This window comes from Schistocerca americana, chromosome X, assembly GCF_021461395.2.
Source record: "Schistocerca americana isolate TAMUIC-IGC-003095 chromosome X, iqSchAmer2.1, whole genome shotgun sequence".
NCBI classification, from domain to species: domain Eukaryota; kingdom Metazoa; phylum Arthropoda; class Insecta; order Orthoptera; family Acrididae; genus Schistocerca; species Schistocerca americana.
In genome coordinates, this window is record NC_060130.1 from 905,342,088 (window position 1) to 905,359,093 (window position 17,006).

Genomic DNA, 17,006 nt, shown 5'->3' on the forward strand with positions numbered 1-17,006 from the left:
TTTACATTCGACGCCACATTGGGCGACCTGCGCTCCGGATGGGGATGAAATGATGATGAAGGCAGCACAACACCCAGTCCCTGAGCGGGGAAAATCCCCGACCCAGCCGGGATTCGAACCCGGGCCCGTAGGAGGGCAATCCGTCACTCAGCTATCGGGGCGGATATCGCTGCTATGAGGGCAGTTAAATGAAAACTTAACACCTGCCACAAGGAGGCCACGGAATGGCTCCATTCAAAACAATCACCACTTGAGTTAAGACATGTGTCCCACTACGAAACGAGACGATCAATTCCTGTTTCGTAGAATGCAGTGGACCGCTGACGGGCCCACAAAAGCACTCACTCTTGCACTTCCTCGTCGAATTGAAACCGGGGCCCACGCTTGTCTCTCTGCAGGTCGCCAAAAATGTGAAAATCACACGGCGGAAGATCCGGACTGTGCGGAGGGTGTTGCGGTATTTCCCAACCAAATTGCTAAAGCGTAGCCCTCGTCCGGTTGGTAGTGTGGGGGCGGGCGTTGTCTTGAACAGCCGCACACTCATCTCTAAATATTCACTTTTTATTTTACAACTTGGCTGGATTAATAGTAAAAACCCACATTCGCCGTAAGTTAAAATATTATTCATGTTACTAGCTCCTTCATTTTTGGCTTTCTGAAGCATATCATTGTGTCAAGAGATTCAGTGCTTCACAGATTCTCCACCAAGGAGCTTAACACGTTCGCTGCCACTGCAATTGGCCTTGCGTTGCCACGTAACCAATTATTTTTTAAATAGAATCCCAAACTGTATTGCTAAAAGTAATATAAAATGTATTTATTTTGTAACTAAAAGAAAACTTGACTCTCGTCAATAATTTTTTTTTTTTTTTAGGCGCAGTAAGGTTTCAGTGGCATATCAGGGCATATTCTGTAGCGGGTGGCCATGGACGCGCTAGTGCGTCTCGTTTATTTTTCTGAAAATTGTGACAGTCTAGAGTACTACATTTTTATTTTATATTCAAAAATAAAACGAAAAATGCTACTGACAAACGACATATTTATTGAACAAAAATATAGTAGAAACAGCATTCAAAAACAAACAAAAGACCTTGAAGAAACTTCTGAAATACAATGTATGCCAAATCTCAGAGAAGATACAATCAAGAACTTTACGATTACATTCAGATAAATAAGTATTAGAAGAAAACGATTTCGTGAAATACTATCGGCAATACCTTTCACGCGAAAAAAGGTTCCTTTTTCCAATAGTTCTGCAACTTCCTCATCTTTACATTTACCATCTGAAGGAAAACTCCCAAGAACACAGACAATTCGCTAATCATCACATATGGTTCAAATGGCTCTGAGCACTATGCGACTCAACTGCTGAGGTCATCAGTCGCCTAGAACTTAGAACTAATTAAACCTAACTAACCTAAGGACAGCACACAACACCCAGCCATCACGAGGCAGAGAAAATCCCTGACCCCGCCGGGAATCGAACCCGGGAAAATCATCACATATTTCCAACAATTTATTCGCGATACTTATTTGGTTCCCACAGGAAGGAATAATTCAATTGCGTTCCGATTTGTTCCTTCTACAACTTTCAATAGAAATTCGTACGTCAGCAAAAGATGAAAATAATCGAAGGGAGTGTTACCCGTTGGTTGAATTAGCAGTCCCTCACTTTTTATAAACGGGCAGTTTACCATTCCAACTGGCTCGCTTTCCCATGCAACACTTGTATCAGCTACGTTAGCACTTGTTACCACTCCTTCTGCCCTTTCCCTGTCGCTTGGATTCACAGCCATTTCTGCAGTCTCATCTAAAGCAAACTCGGCTCCGTCAGACTCTTCACTGGATTTCCATCCGTCCTCCCCACTGGCCAATTTCGTTTCCGAATCACTTTTTTCTAATATTCGTAATAAATCCGCATCCGGTAGTTTTTGTACATAAACCACACCGAATGGCTGTGCCCGACTAAATAGTGGTGTCTCGCAACAGTTGAGTCTCTCGCCGCGCAGGCGCGTCCACGGCATGTGCACCAGTATCGGCCGGGCGCGCTGGTGCGCCGATGGCGGCGAACGTGTTAATAACCACAAATAACTTTAATATGGACTTCCCGAATGATGTGAATTGGTAGTGCATGTGGACCCAAGAATTTTTCTTTGTGTTGTACAGAAACTTCTCAGTCTTCTGCTGGTATTTCCGCTACTGTAACAACATTCTCTTCAGTGACAGAAGAAGAATATCGACATGAAAATGGAGGTACCTCGACATACATGACGTCCTTTCGAAGCTCTCTCAAGTATTTCAACATTCAAGAGAGATGTAGAGAGTATGTCTGGTGGTTTATCAGTAAAGAGGCAGATCGACCACACAGGTGCGTTGGAGTAACGTGGGATCACAGAAGACACGTAATAAAATATTACCACAAAATATCGGCTCTTAGTATTAGTCATCACAGGTGTCACTCTCACTCTCTACGTCTCTTTCTCTCTCTCTCTACCTCTACCTCTAACTCCGTGTTCTGTCCTTACGGGTCAATCACGACCGACCGACCGACCAACCGACCGACCGCGGTGTCATCCTCTGTCATGTGCGTCATGGGGATGCGTTATGGAAGGACTGGTGTCAGCATACCACTCTCCTGGGCTTTGTAGACCTTAGAGCCGCTGCTTGTTGGTGAAATACGTCCTCATTTGGTATCACGATCAACATCTTTATTTGCCGGCCGATGTGGCCTAGCGGTTCTAGGCGCATAAGTCTGGAACAACGCGACCGCTACCGTCGTAGCTTCGAATCCTGCCTCGGGCATGGATGTGTGTGATGTCCTTAGGTTAGTTAGGTTTAAGTATGTCTAAGTTCTGGGGGACTGATGACCTCAGACGTTAAGTCGTGCTCAGAGACATTTGAACCATATCGTTAATTAAAGTATCAACTGGTCGTGTTTCACAGATTCCTTTAGAAATTCCTTAAGAAAGTTAAGCAGTCAGTAATTTTCACTGTAGCGGACGTTCATAAAATGCCTGTTCCGTCATTTTGGGTCCATCAGACGGGTGCTTACAGACTACCAAGTCGAAGTGTTAACGACTAAACAGGAAAAATTGCGTGTCCTAAACCGGAATGATCTGTGAAAAGCCAATGAAACTCCCAGATATTTTATTCAATACTGATATACGTTAAATGAAGTCTTCGTTGGTTCTTGACGGGACGTGGTAATAATATCAGTAATAATAATAACAAACAAATTTTCTTGATTCCCCGCAGTATCACTTAAGAAAAGAATTCAGAACACACTACTCTACTGCACAATTTTTCTTCAGATAATTATCGAACTGGCCTATTCTACAAACGCGGATGGGGTTAAGGCACCAAAGACCGACGAACGATTGTTTCTCCATATAGCACAGCGCTGCAGTTACAATACTGTGCAACTCTGTTAGTTTCCAGTTCCCAGCAGGTGTTCCGTGGATTTCGCCTGGCAATAGTTACATAAGGCGTCATCTTATAGGTCCTGCACTGCCTTCGTTCTGCATGGTCGGTCTATATAGTGCTCGCTCGGTACAACAGCCGTCATAATTTCCTTGTGTGGCTGAAGCTGTCAGTCCTACTATTTAAGGTGGTTCTCTGAAAACTGAATGTGCCCCAATTATCTTTCACGCCTTTCTAGAGTCGTGTTCCTCCCACGTCTCATCTGTCTGCCATAGCCGGGATCTGAGTGGGCTACTGTATGTACAAAAAAAGTCGGGTCTCCCTTCATGTTTTTACACTCGTTTGTTGTTTCTAATTCTCTCGTATCTTCAGGAGCCATTCGCTAGTATCAAATGAGGAGACATTAATATGTCTGTTCCACAACCCAATGAATCAAGTTAGTCTAGTCAGAATTCAATTTCTGCTTCATCCCTTCCAGCTTAACTCTCACCATCGTTCCATACAACTTTTCTTTTCTTCGCGATATTACGGCCTCTTCTCACGCTTTATGAATTACGCATTGATAAACCAATGTTCTTTTCTATTTTCCTCCATGTTATTTACGTGCATCACAGAACTGACTTTCTTATTTAGCTCAGGCTCCAAGTTTCGTTTGATGTAATATTTATATACTACACTGAGGTGACCAAAGTCATAGGATAGCGACGTGCACAGACAGATACAGATGGCGGTAGTATCGCGTACAGAAGGTATAAAAAGAAGGCAGTGCATGAGCGGAGCTGCCTTTTTTTTTTTTTTTTGTCAGGTGATTCGTGTGAAAAGGTTTCCGACCTGATTATGGCCGCACGACGGGAATTAACAGTCTTTGAACGCGGTATGGAAGTTGAATATAGACTCATGGGACATTCCATTTCGGAAATCGTTAGAGAACTCGATATTCCCAGATCCACAGCGTCAAGAGTGAGCTGAGAATACCAATTTCAGACATTAACTCTCACCACGAACAGTCCAATGGTCGACACCCTTTACTTAACGACCGAGAGCAGCGGCGTCTGCGTAGAGTTGCCAGTGCTCAGCAAACAAGCGACACTGCGTGAAATAGCCGCAGAAATCAATGTGGGACGTACGGCGAAATTATCCGTTAGGACATTGCAGTGTAATCTGTGGTTAATGGGGTATGGTAATAGACGACCGACGCGAGTATCTATGCCAACAGTAAGACATCGTCTGTAGCACCTCTCCTGGGCTCATCACCATATCGGTTGCGCTTGAGACGACTGGAAAACCGTGGCCTGGTCAAATGTATCATGATTTCAGTTGATAAGAGCTGATGGTACTGTTCGACTATGGTGCAGAACGAACGAAGCCATAGACCTCAGTTGTCAACAAGACACTGTAAGCTGGTGGTGGCTCTATAGTAGTGTGGACGGTGTTTACATGGAATGAACTGGATCCTGATTATATTCGGAGACTATTATCAGCCGTTCGTGGACTTCATGTTCCAAAACCACGATGGAATTTTTATGAATGTCACCGGGACACAACTGTTCGCGACTGGTTTGAAGAACAATGCAGGCAATCCGAGCAAATGATCTGGCCATCCAGATGGCCCGACATGAATCCCGTCGAACATGTATGGAATATATCCGAGAGTCAGTTCGTGTACAAAATCCTGCATCAGCAACATTTGCCGGCCACTGTGGCTGAGCGGTTCTAGGCGCTTCAGTCCGGAATCGCGCGACTGCTACGGTCGCAGGATCGAATCCAGCCTCTGGCATGGATGTGTGTGATACCCTTAGGTTAGTTAGGTTTAAGTAGTTCTAAATTCTAGGGGACTGTTGACCTCAGATGTTACTCCCATAGTGCTCAGAGCCATTTGAACCATTCGAACCAGCGACATTTTCGCAATTATAGACGGCTGCAGAGGCAGCAGGGCTCAATACTTTTGCAGGGGACTTCCAATGACTTGTTGAGTCCATGCCACGTGGAGTTGCTGCACTATGCACTACGCACTCCACTGCACTACGCCGGGAAAAAGGAGGTCCGACACGGTATTACGAAGTATCAAAAAATGTTCAAATGTGTGTGAAATCTTACGGGACTTAACTGCTAAGGTCATCAGTCCCTAAGGTTACACACTACTTAACATAAATCATCCTCAGGACAAACACTCACACCCATGCCCGAGGGAGGACTCGAACCTCCGCCGGGACCAGCTGCACAGTCTATGACCTTAGACCGCTCGGCTAATCGCGCGCGACTACGAAGTATCCCATGAGTTTTGTCACCTCGGGTATGTCTTGGTCCACGATGAATGTGAATTGATTAGCTCAGCTCTTTCCTCTGGCATGGTATGAGCACGTCGTAGGTGTGTGCGAGTTTACGTTATGAGCTCCCCGCTATGTTCGCTGTATACTGGTCAAGCGAAAGAAAGGGCGGCCGTGACTCTCATAGTTAACTTTAGGTTACTGGTCTTTTCATTAACAACAGTTTGGGATTTTCTTGAAATCATCATACTTCTTAATAGATTATATAGCAATCTGCTTCAAATTATTCTAATCTTTGGCAGTAGTCCACCCCTTATTGTAGGCTAGGGTAAAGTTGATAAATACAACTCCAGTTTTCATTTGGTTGAAGTGCACTTTCTCGAGTAAGGCTGTGCGAGACGAGACTCGATAGAATAAATTCCTACCGGCCCAGAAGTCCTTTCTATGATGAATGGTTTCAATTTAGTTGGAATGAACTTCCTTAAAATGTTTCTACCTGCATTTCAAAAAAATTGTTCAAATGGCTCTGAGCACTATGGGACTTAACATCTGCGGTCATCAGTCCCCTAGAACTTAGAACTACTTAAACCTAACTAATCTAAGGACATCAAGCACATCCACGCCCGAGGCAGGATTCGAACCTGCGACCGTAGCGGTCGCGCGGTTCCACACTGAAGCGCCTAGAACCGTTCGGCCACAGCGGCCGGCTACTGCATTTCACTTTCTCACCTCTATTCAGTGATAAATCCTACATACTATAATACCGTCTTGTGACTGGATGGTAGCGTAAGCTATGCGAATATGACTGGCTATAATTTTCACCTCCATAAACACAGAATGACGGCTCTTACTATTATTCACTCCCGAAGAAGACATCAAATGTCTTTGGTCGTGCCAGACTAAAGAACTACACTAGATAATAACTTTCTGCTATGCCGCCATGTTTATAACGAAAACGACAGCCATCATTAGGAGATAAATTAAAACAGATCGTTCATATGTACTTTTGAATGCGCATCAAAATGCAATACGTACTTGATACTTTATAAAATATTAGTAGCTACTTTGAGTAAACGATACTAAACACAGTAACACCCATTTTCACTACTTTTCCTTAACAGCGAGCCGGCCAGAGTGGCCGAGCGGTTCTAGGCGCTTCAGTCTAGAACCGCGTAACCGCTACGGTCGCAGGTTCGAATCCCGCCTCGTGCATGGATGTGTGTGATGTCCTTGGGTTAGTTAGGTTTAAATAGTTCTAAGTTCTAGGGGACTGATGACCTCAGAAGTTAAGTCCCGTAGTGCTCAGAACCATTTGAACCTTAACAGCGAATGACGCACTAGTTCTAAAATGTTTCTATACACGACGAATCTCTTTCAAGCAACAGCATTTTTTAATCCCATCTCTCTCAGACATAGCCGACTCTATTGTCGGTGTAGAGAGGGTCATAATCGTCCTTGACTGTCAATTGTTAATACCCTTTAATGTCATTTATATTAGCTATCAAAATAATTTCGATACAATGTTTGAAAATCGTTATGATGTTATCCTCAAATTGCACGTGAAGGCAGGAAGTTGATAGTTCTTAAGTGGAATTTTTGTCTTGTTGCAGGTAATAGTGCTAATAAACTCCTCTTCATAATTTTATAGATGTTCGAGATGCACAAAAAAAAAAAAACATAAGCAAGGTTGGTGACTTCTGTAACAAATGTTATACAGCACGACAACAGCAAAAACAGTCCTTGGCAGTGGGGGCACTTACTGTGCGTGGTACTCCTCTGGCAGTACCCACACAGCGTGAATATGAGATAAGCCTTCTCATGGTAATACAGAATGGCAAACGGGTTGTGGTAATGTCTCCCACTACTGACAGCCACCTTCTGGAGATCAGTGACGATTCGTGTTGCCATCTTTTAGCTCCGAGTATTCCATTAACGTTCCATGGGCATTGTAGACGCATGATATCCTCGTATTGAAAGTATTTACCCCTGCTTCATCGGGCATCACCATCAATCATTTGGAACGTGAGTTAATATGCATCATGATAAAGGCACCAGTGAAATTACATATCGTATGTGCATTTAGCGAGACTTTACATCCCGAGGGCATACAGCTCTGCTGTATGGTTAAGTGATGATGACATCCTCCTGGGTAAAGTATTCCGGAGGCAGAAAAGTGTCCCATTCGGAACTCCGGAATAATGACGCCACCAGGAAAAACCAGACGCAATCTATGGTCGAGGCGTGGAGAGTTAGAGCCCTTAATAGTGCAGATAGATTCGAAAATTTGTAAAGGAAAATGGATAGATTTAAGTTAGGTACAGTGGGGATTAATGACGTTCGGTGTCAGGATGAACAGGACTTCCGGTCAAGTGGGTACAGACCTATAAATACGAAATCAGATAAGGGTAATGCTGGAGTAGGTGTAATATTGAATAAGAAAATAGGAATGCGGCTAAACAAGTCTATGCACCAACTAAAGCCACAAACTATGAAGCGTTTGAAAGAATGCATGATGAGATAAGAGTAATTATTCGGATAGTTAAAGGAAAGAAAAATTTAATTGTGATGGAATTCATTAGTAGGAAAAGTAAGTGAAGGAAAAATACTAGGTGAATATCGACAAGGACGAAAGGAATGGCTGCGTAGTAGAATTTTCCCCAGAGCATCTCTATCACTTGGTGTAAGCATAGTGAAAGATTGTTGTACTCGTGGATGAGACCAGGAGACACCCTGAGGTTTCAGAATGATTACATACCGGTAAGAGAGACATTTCAGAAACAGATTTTAAACTGCAAGACACTTCTAGCGACAGATATGGATTCTCACCAAAACTTATTGCTAATCAACTGTAGATTAGAGCTGAAGAAATTGCAGAAAAGGTAGGAAATTAAGGAGATGGGACCTGGATAAGTTGAAATATCCAGAGGTTGTTGAGAGCTTCCGAGGGAAAATTAGGCAACGAGTCACTGAAACATGGGAAGGGAATACAGTAGAAGACGAATGGGTAGCTCTTACAAGGGAAAGGCCTCAGACACGGCCCACCGATTCGGCTCAGATTTGGCAGGTTGCTTGTGTACAGCCTAAAACGAAGGACTCAGAGATATTTTGGGTCAACACCCCCGCGTTTTTGAGAAAATCACCCCTAAAGGTTATGACCAGCAATCGACTCAAAATTGGCGGGATCGATAGATAATTGTAAATAGACCATTTTTCATCATCAGGTATGGGGTCCGAAAACGCATACTTTTCCAGAAATCGAGGTAAGAAACTTTACAACTGCGGCTTATGTACTCACATGGTAAGAGCTTTTCGCCGACAGCACCGACATCTGAGAGAAAGCGTCTGTTATGCCGGCACGGTAGCTCAGCGTGTTCGGTCAGAGGGTTAGCTCCCTCTGTAATAAAAAAACTGAGTTAATCGATCAACAACGAACATAAACGGATGTCTTACGACGTCCGCCCCGAGCAGATGCAACGAACAAAAGCGAACAAAACGAGAGGGAAAAAAAAAAAAAAAACAGCGCAACGGCGAAGGTAAGTGGCTGGGAATGGGAGAACCTGGGTTCGAAACTCGAAGGAGCCTAGTGGATGTCGTTCTGTTCGTTTGTATTTTTCCATATATCAATTGATAGGGATAGGAGGGTTATAAGGTAAGTAAATCATTAAGGAATGATAATAATAAGGTAGGTAAACTAATTTCCCAAACGCCGTGAGTTAGTAAAGTATTAAACTCTTAAGCCTTGCCACATGAAAACAACTCCGAGTGCTGCCAATTCCTAACGAGGGATCACAGATAGCCAAACGCGCGTCGCGTGTTTACAGCGAGGCACGGGACAGAATTGACGCGGGGAGAGGTATGTTGTCCCGGTTGCCTCTTCGTCATATCATGGTTGTGAACCTGGAAGAACGAAGGTGTCCGGCACGAGCCTTATAGAAGTAAATGGGAAAGAGTTGTTTTCCGTCATTAGGCTGCCGCGAACCTCGCGGATACATGTAGTGATTTTTCCATCGTTAATGCGCCGCATGAAATACGTATTGTGAATGAATACAGTGTTCTTCCGTAAGTAACATATGACGAGTACTGAATGTAGTTTTTAGTAATTAGCTCGTCTCTTTATGCCGTAGTAACTAGTTATTGTTTGTTGTTTCACATCTTTCAGGTGCATAATCTGAATAATGGATAAGCGCTGTACCATGTGGGTACAGAAGCGGCAGTTGTAAAAGTTTCTTTCCTCGATTTCTGGAGAAGTTTGCGTTTGCGGACCCCATACCTGATGATGAAAATGCTCTATTTACAATTATCTATCGATCCCTCCAATTTTGAGTCGACTGCTCGTCATAACCTTTAGGCGTGATTTTCTCAAAATTGTGAGGGTGTTGACCCAAAATATCTTAGAGTCCTTCGTTTTAGGTCGTACACAAGCGACCTGCCAAATTTGAGCCGAATCGGTGGGCCGTGTCTGATGCCTTCCCCTTGTTAGAGGCCGGCCGGAGTGGCCGTGCGGTTCTAGACACTACAGTCTGGAGCCGGGCGACGGCTACGGTCGCAGGTTCGAATCCTGCCTCGGGCATGGATGTGCGTGATGTCCTTAGGTTAGTTAGGTTTAATTAGTTCTGAGTTCTAGGCGACTGATGACCTCAGAAGTTAAGTCGCATAGTGCTCAGAGCCATTTTGAACCTTGTTAGAGACGAAATAATGAAGGCTACAGAGGATCAAACAGGTAAAAAGACAACGCCTTGTAGAAATGATCGGATATCGCAGCAGAAATTCAATTTCGTTGACGAAAGGAGAAAATATAAAAATGCAGCAAATGGAGCAGGCTAAAGGGAATAGGAACATCAAAAAATGAGTTTGATAGGAAGTGCAAAATGGCTAAGCAGGAATGGCTAGAGGAGAAATGTAAGGTTATAGAAACATATATAACTTAGGGGAAAGATATGTACCGGCTAAGAGAAAATTAAAGAGACCTTTGGAGAAAAAAAAACAGCTGCATGAATATAAATATCACAGATCGAAAACCAGTACTAAGCAAAGAAGGAAAGATGAAAGGTGGAAGGAGTATATTGTACAAGGGAAATGAATTTGAAGCCAATATTATAGAAAGGGAAGAAGACGTAATTGGAGATGAGACAGGCAGTACGGTACTGCGAGAAGAATTTGCCACAGCACTGAAAGAACTAAGTCTAATTAACGCCCCTGGAGTAGACGACAGTCCGTCAGAACTACTGATACTCTTTGGAGAGGCAAGAGAGGTAGCCATAACAAAATTATTCCACCTGGTGTACAAGATTTATGATACAGGAGAAATACCATCAGACTTTAAATATAATGTAATAATTCCAATTTTAAAGAAATCATGTCAGACTGGTGTGAATATTACCGAACTATCAGTTTAATAAGCGACGGTTACGAAATACTAATACGAATTATTTATAGAAAAATGAAAAAACTTGTAGCAACCGATCTCTGGGAGGATCAGTTTGGAGTCTGGAGAGATGTAGAAACATTCGAGGCAATACTGACCCTACTGAGGTTAATGGAAGGCAAACCTGCGTTTATACCAATCAGCCAGAAGACAAAGACCACCTACCTAATGAGCGGTATGTCTACCTTTGGCACGGATAACTGCGGCGACGCATCGTGGTATGGAAGCAGTGAGGCCTTGGTGGGTCGCTGGAGGAAGCTGGTACCACAGCTTCACACGCAACTCACGTAATTCCCGTACATTCCTGGGAGATTGGCGACGAGCTCTTACGCCAGGTTCAATCACATCCCAGATGTGTTAGACTGAGTTGGAAATCGAAATGTCGTGTGACGAGGGCCTCCCGTCGGGTAGACCGTACGCCTGGTGCAAGTTTTTCGATTTGACGCCACTTCGGCGACTTGCGTGTCGATGGGGATGAAATGATGATGATTGGGACAACACAACACCCAGTCCCTGAGCGGAGAAAATCTCCGACCCAGCCGGGAATCGAACCCGGACCCTTTGGATTAGCATTCCGTCACGCTGACCACTCAGCTACCGGGGGCGGACTTCGACTGAGTTCAGATCTGGCGAGTTGAGGGGCCAGCATATCAACTGGAACTCGCCGCTGTGTTCCTCGAACCACTCCACTATGCTTATGGCCTTGGGACATGGTGCATGATCTTGCTGAAAAATGCCACTGCCTTCGGGAAACTTGACCGTTATGAATGGGTGTACGTGGTCTGCAACCAGTGCGCGATACTCCTTGGCTGTCATGGCGCCTTGCACGAGCTGGACTCGACCCATGGATCCCCACATGAATGTTCCCCAGAGCACGATCGAGCCGAAGCCAGGTTGTCTCCTCCAGTGGTACAGGTGTCAAGGAGTTGTTCCCCTGCAAGGCGACGGATTCGGGCCCGCCACCGGCCACGGTGGCCAAGCGGTTCTAGGCGCGTCAGTCCGGAACCGCGCGGCTGTTACGGTCGCAGGTTCGAATCCTGCCTCGGGCATGGATGTGTGTGATGTCCCTAGGTTAGTTAGGTTTAAGTAGTTCTAAGTTCTAGGGGACTGATGACCTCAGATGTTAAGTCCCATAGTGCTCAGAGCCATTTGAACTTTTTTTTTTTTTTCGGGCCCGCCGATCGCCACGATGAAGAAGGGATCGGGATTCATAAGATCATGGAACGCACTGCCACTGCACCAACGTCCAGTCCCGATGGTCACGTGTCCATTTCAGCCGTAGTTGCCAATGTTGTGGTGTTAACATTGACACTTGCGTGGGTCGTCGGATGCGGAGGCCCATCGTTATGAGCGTTCGGTGCACTATGTGTGCAGACATACTTGTACTTGGTCTAGCATTAAAGTCTGATGTTAGTTCCGCCACAGTTCACTGCCTGTCCTGTTTTACCAGTCTGCCCAGCCTACTACGTCCGACATCTGTAATGAGGTGTGGACGCCAAGCCTCACAACGCCTGGACGTGGTTCCACCTTGGTTCTGCCGCGTGTTGAAGACACTCACCACAAAACTCCTCCCACACCCGACATTTCACGCAGTTTCCGAAACGCTCGTGCCAAGCTTCCGGGCCATTACAGTCTACTCTCGGTCAAACTCAGATAAATCGCGCGCCTTCCCCTTTCTACACACGGATAGCACGCTCACTGATACTACAAGCACCATGCATGTTTCTGCCTAGCAGTCTTTCCTCGCCAGGTGACGATGCTTTCCCCTGGACGGGCTTATATCGATAGCAGGTCGGTAGTCATAATGTGCTGGCTGATCAGTTTACAGCTTTTGCTGATTTGGAGAAATCTTTTGACTTTGTCGACTGGAAACTTCTTTGAAATTCTGTAGGTATCAGAGCGAAAGCTAGTGTACAACTTGTACAGAAACCAGATCCCAGTAATAAGATTCGAGGGGCATGGAAGGGGAGCATTGGTTGAGAAGGGAGTGATACAGGGTTGCAGCCTATCACCGACGTTATTCAATCTGTATATTGAGCAGGTAGTAAATGAAACTAATGAAAAATTTGGAATAGGAATTAAATTCCATTGAGAAGATATAAAAACTTTGAGGTTTTCCGATGACGTTGTAAATATATCAGAGACAGTAACGGGCTTTGAAGTGTGTGTGTGGAGGGGGGGGGGGGGGGAAATTTAGGAGGAGACCAAGAGATGAATACAATAATCAGGTCCAGATGTATGTATGTTGTAGCAGTTGTTCAAAGATGAAGTGGCTTGCCCGGGACAGTGTGGAGAGCTGTATCAAACCAGTCTTCGGACTGAAGACCACAACGCATAACATGTGGATAGTTCTTATTGGTTAGAGAGATGGGTGTGGCTACAGAGATAAGTTTTTATTTCTCGTGTTGGCACTCCAGTTGCTATGAGTTTATTTATCGATTGTCAATTTTTTAAAGTCCAAGCTGTGAAGATGTGCTTCAATTTATGTGGTTGAATTTTTCAACTGTGAATGTGACTTTTTTGGTCAGTTCTACTGTGTCATTTAGGTATGCCGGACGTATGTACGAATGCTGAGTGTGGCTGTATGTTATTTGTGTACGGTTTTTATAATAGAAACATTGATGATGCTGCTCTTGGTTGTGGAGAATACAGTAGACGATCTCTTAACCACAGAATACCAGATTCAGGAGTTTTACTCGTGTTTTCAATAAACTGCACGAGAATGTGCTGTGCTTAGCAGTCATATATCATGGGAGCGGTAACATCAACTGTATCTGGATGAAGCAGAAGAACGTATTCAGTTGGTAGAACATAGTCATTCAACAAGCACTCTGAGAACTTCTGCACGTATCAGTGTTCCGCGTAGAAGATTATGACAGACGTTATGCATGAAAGCCCTCTATCCTAAATTACATTACACTGGATTCAATACTTTCGAGCACAAGATGAACGTAGTCGATTTGAATTTTGTCGTTGGTTAACTACGAATCGCCGAGTAGTCCGATTAACGCTGTTTACTGATGAAGTCACTTCCTCTCGTCATGGTATCAGTAACACTCGTGATTACATCGGTGCTCCGGCGAAAATCCGTATGCCTTTGTGGAGACCCATTTTTCAAGAACGCTTCTTTGTAAAACTTCCTGGCAGATTAAAACTGTGTGCTGGACCGAGACTCGAACTCGGGACCTTTGCCTTCCGCGGGCAAGTGCTCTACCAACTGAGCTACCCAAGCACGACTAAGGCCCATCCTCACAGCTTTACTTCTGCCAGTATCTCGTCTCCTACCTTCCAAACTTTACAGAAGCTCTCCTGCGAGGAATATCAGCGCACACTCCGCTGCAGAGTGAAAATCTCATTCTGGAAGCTTCTTTGTAAAGATGTGCAGTGGTGCGATAGACAACCAGTTGATTGGGCCTGTTGTATTACTGCATTGTTGTGCAAGGCCTTGTTATCTAGACTTTGTTCGAAACGTGTTTCCAGCACTATTGAAAGATAGTGGCTGGCTCTGAGCACTATGGGACTTAACATCTATGGTCATCAGTCCCCTAGAACTTAGAACTACTTAAACCTAACTAACCTAAGGACATCACACAACACCCAGCCATCACGAGGGAAAGAAAATCCCTGACCCCGCCGGGAATCGAACCCGGGAACCCGGGCGTGGGAAGCGAGAACGCTACCGCACGACCACGAGATGCGGGCTGAAAGATAGTATGGAGATTATTACGCACCAACACCAGAACGAAAATTGCGGTCGTGCTACACTCCGAAAGTGTCAGATCACTTTAAGTGGGGTTGTAGCCCCGCAATATCCTTAGAGTTGAGCTTAATCGTCTGGCAAGATATCAGCAGCGGCGAACGTTGTTCTGTTACACATCGCACTGCCAACCGTCATTTTCGGCCGAGAAATGTGTGGGAACCAACGCCTCACGGAAATGAGATGGTTTCATTGACACCGTTTGTACCACCTTCCGAGGACTCTCCGTGTCGATTATGAACGGCTGTGAGCCTGAAATGTTTTCCTCTACCAACCATAACAAAAAGACGTAATTTCAATGCTGGATGTGGCAGTTCTGACCTCCTTCGCAGGGGCGTCAAAAGAAGGGGAGAAATGTGGGTTAGACTGGGTGTAACAACCTTCCCAACGTGAGACACGTCCACGATGGCATTGGATAGAATTGTGGTGAAATTTGGTGCCAATGTGACGTCATTAACTCACCTCACTCCATGAATTTCTGCTCTGGCGTGGGTCGACATCCCAGGGAGTCACGCTTCTGCCTCATTAAGCCCGTTTTACATGAGAGACTTTCTGGTCAAAATCGACTACTCGCCGGCTGGTGTGGCGCTACGGTCACAGGTTCGAATCTTGCCTGGGCATGGATGCGTCTGATGTCTTTAGGTTAGTTAAGTTTAAGTAGTTTTAAGTTCTAGGGGAGTGATGACCTCAGATGTTGAGTCGCATAGTGCTCAGAGCCATTTGAACCAGTCGACTACTCGAAATGCGCTCACCTTTAGTGCCTGCGTGTAAATCAGCAACCATTCAGGACGCGAGTGTGTCTATGACATCAGTGATCTATAGATTGTGCCGGATGTGAAGTTCTCAGTTGCCGAGTACACTGAACGCTGCACATGGGCCGAGACAAGGGACTACAACGGCTGTAAGTAGGCTGTTTAGGTTTTTTATTGGTAACGCCACCATATGAAACGTCCCCTTTAAACAATTATAAATGACTGTGCTTAACCTGACACACAATATTTTGTTAGCGCAACGCAATCTGACTTTCAAAATTCCCTACAAAAGAATGGCCCTGACTAACATTAAACTATACCTTTCACAAATCACTTACCTCACAAAAATCTTCGCTGCTCAAGCTACTGCAATACAGCGAGCGCCACTACTGCCAGCTAAATAAAAGATTCAAACTATGGAAGGCACTAACTACTGATAGGGATAGTTAGCAAATGAAAGATATTAGTAGAGAACAAACAATGTATTTACCTTGATATCATCATATATAAATATAGCAGTTCATGACAAATTACAAATCTCCGCCATCTCTCTCCCCACATCCACCACTGCTGGCGGCTCACCTCCAACTGCGCAACGCTACGCGCTGTTCACAGCCAGCTGCCTAACACTACAATGGCGAGTATTACAACAATGCAAAGCAGCCACAGACTGCGCACAGCACAGCCAGTGATTTTCATACAGAGGTGGCGTTACCAATAAAAAACCTAAACAGCCTACTTACACGGCATCTGGTAACATCGGAAATTATAATCTATTCTGGTTCAGCTCAGTCGTATTATAGAAGTGGATTTTGTGCTTTCGTGTCTTTTTAACCTTTTTTATGTTGTTTGCTTTGTTTTCGTGGCACATTGAAAAGTTATAAAGATCCTGGTATTTTTTCCTGCTAGTGGTCTCCTGCAAGAGAGATGAAATATCTGAAAGCAGAAAGTACTTTTTACAAAGAAAAATTTTCGCTACGCATAAATAAGAATGCAAATAGGTAAACGTGTTTTACTGAAAATTACTGGACGAGAAAAATAATTTTCGTTATTATTTGGCAGTTAGCAAGAAATAAGCTCAAAGGATAAAGCAAAAATGCCCAATTTACTGCGCTCTACAAATTGTTTGATGTGTTTGGAAGTACGTATTTTCTCGAGCAAATAAATGTATATGTTCTGAAATGTTTCGATGGCATTGTTCCTATTCTTTCATTTCTCACGAGTGTGAATAATTTACCATATGACCTTTGACAAGAACTTCCAGTATGAATTCTGCTTTTGTCATTAATAATCTCTATTGTCACTGCTTGTTCCTAAATTTTGTTAGTATATTTCGATTTTTCCGTAAAAAGAATAGTTCCTCTTATCCTCACTTCCACCATTCA

General features: G+C 44.3%; 1 protein-coding gene and 1 non-coding gene across 2 annotated transcripts in view; both read right to left on the reverse strand.

Annotated features, from left to right (window-relative positions):
• Positions 1-17,006, reverse strand: part of LOC124555593 — a 226,721-nt gene that overhangs the window by 118,260 nt on the left and 91,455 nt on the right. The window lies entirely within an intron of this gene.
• Positions 14,271-14,345, reverse strand: Trnap-cgg. The gene has a single exon. It is a non-coding gene; the product is annotated as a tRNA-Pro (tRNA).